Source organism: Condylura cristata, unplaced genomic scaffold (assembly GCF_000260355.1).
Source record: "Condylura cristata isolate star-nosed mole 26May11 unplaced genomic scaffold, ConCri1.0 scaffold00003, whole genome shotgun sequence".
Taxonomy (NCBI): domain Eukaryota; kingdom Metazoa; phylum Chordata; class Mammalia; order Eulipotyphla; family Talpidae; genus Condylura; species Condylura cristata.
In genome coordinates, this window is record NW_004567104.1 from 4,192,546 (window position 1) to 4,194,921 (window position 2,376).

The following is a 2,376-nucleotide window of genomic DNA, read 5'->3' on the forward strand; positions in this document are numbered from 1 at the left end:
AGGATTCACCAGAGACAGAGAGGGGAGCAGAACAGGCAGATCGACGAAGTACACTGCTGAGGGGAGAAGCGGGCAGGCCAGGAGAGGTCTGCCAAGCCATGTGGATCTCCTTGGGGCAGGCGGGCATCGAACTCATGCGGAAGTGGCTTAAGCTTCTTAGTGCTATGCTTTAACCTGCTGCGCCACCAGGGAGGGCCCTGTTCTCAGCATTTTTAAGAAAAAAATTATTTCTACTATCCATGATGGCATAGCAGATTATTTTTGACATGAAGATATAATTTAATGAATAGTATTTAATTCTTCATAGGCTATTTTTCATCCTATCACTATACATTCTAAATATTTTGAAGTTGAAATATCAATGATCAGTTTAGTTTATCTTTTATATACTAAAAGATGTTCCCTAATTAAGATGTCAGACATGTGAGTCATTCTGAATCAAACCACAATGCCAAATGTTGTTTAAAAGTGTAAAGAAAATTGTCATATCAATTAAAATGAAATAAGTTATAATCCATATGTTGAAAGTCACAATTATGAAGATTGAATCATTACCTCTGAGCTTCAATTTTATATGTTTATGAATATCTCATTGATATATTAAATATTTTCCTCTCTTTGAATCTTTAGGGAAAAAAACTGATAAAGAAAAAATACCATATATTTGTCATCAAATTTCAATTTTATTGCAAATGGGTGTGTTCTATACATGTCTCTACAATTATAATTCTCCACATCCCCATAGGGGTGCAAAGATTTCAGAATAGAGTCTCAAAAATCATCATTTTTGTACAGCACATCACCTTTTGAAATCATGTCTCTATTTCAGCTCTCTGTGAGCATCTTTTATCAATCTCACTGAACTATAAGTTCTTTGAAGCAAGAGTCATAGAGTTCACCTTTTTTTTTTTTTTTTTGCCTATTCTGTAGCACAGAGATTTGATAGTGGAAATTTTTGAGTAAAAAAATAAAATGCCCCTTCCTGTCTCTGCTATCCTATCGAATGACTGGAACACAGAAGTTATGAAAAAAGGCATCCCATTTCCATAATATAAATCAAAGGAGAGACAGATCCTGCAGTTTCTTTAAGCTGTTACCCCAGAAGTAGGACAATATCTTAATTACTTCTAGAGTATAGCAGTTATTGTGTTCATCTCTCACAGAATTAGGCCATTTATAGTTGCTTAATAGTTATCTCAACAATAGATAATTAAAACATATATATAAAACATATATACATGGTAATCATTTAACATTCTTATCAATCACAAATGCAAATCACAAGAGTTGAGCAAAATATAAGCATGTTCCCTACAACACTAATAAATCTTTTATTATTTCTGAACTCAAATAATTATGATTTAGCCTTAGGTTACTCTATGCAAAATAAAATATTATACATTAGGATAGCGGAAGTTAAGAGGTAGAGTCAGGAATAGACACTGTTCTGTTTAATGCAGGGGATGAGGACTACGATTTTAAACTTGGTTTCCTTTAAAATATGGTGATTTATATATTTAAATATGAAGCCAATCCTTCTTGAACATTTCCAAATATCCTGAATAAGCTTTCATTTTTATAGCAATCTTATAGTGGAGATTTTATATGAATAACAGTGTTGATCTTAGGGTTTTGTGGGACAGGGAAGGAGAGGATACTGAAGTAATAAACCTGATGTTACAACTAACCATGTTTCTATATGTGTAGAATTAGGTTACCAGATTAAAGTCAGGAAATCTGTAGAGGATTCATATCTCTAAACATAAGTTAGAGCCAAGGAATATGAAAGTACAAGAGAAGACTCAACAAAGAATCTAAATGAAATAAATATGCTCAAATATTATTAATTCATCTTAGTTGCCTTGACTAAAATGAGACCCAAATTAGACTAAAATTGCATACATTAGTGATCTCGAATTATAGTTCCATCCTATGTAAGTGAGAACAAATAATAGAAATCTTGTATCTATGAAATTGGCCATTCAATTTATCTGATATTACTTTTCTATTATCAATTATAGTTTGATTTTTTAAGTGTGAAATAGAATTTCCAGCTAAAATTGTTAAAATAAATATAATAAAACTGATTTTTAATTACAAGCAGAATAAATTTATATTCTGACAACCTAGCAAGCACATAAAACAGTATATGATCCCTAATAATTCCAAAAAAAAAAAAAAGAGCATGAGAGCCTAAGACAGAGGGACAGAGGTATGACATGATGGTCACATTTATAATCTAAAATAATTTATAATAACTATTATTTACAAAAAATGAAAATACGGTTTGATAAAATTTAGGGATATGTGTAGGGAGAGAAGAAACAGTAAATAAATGTTTACTTAAAAAATATTTGCCAAGAAAAAAACTGAGTG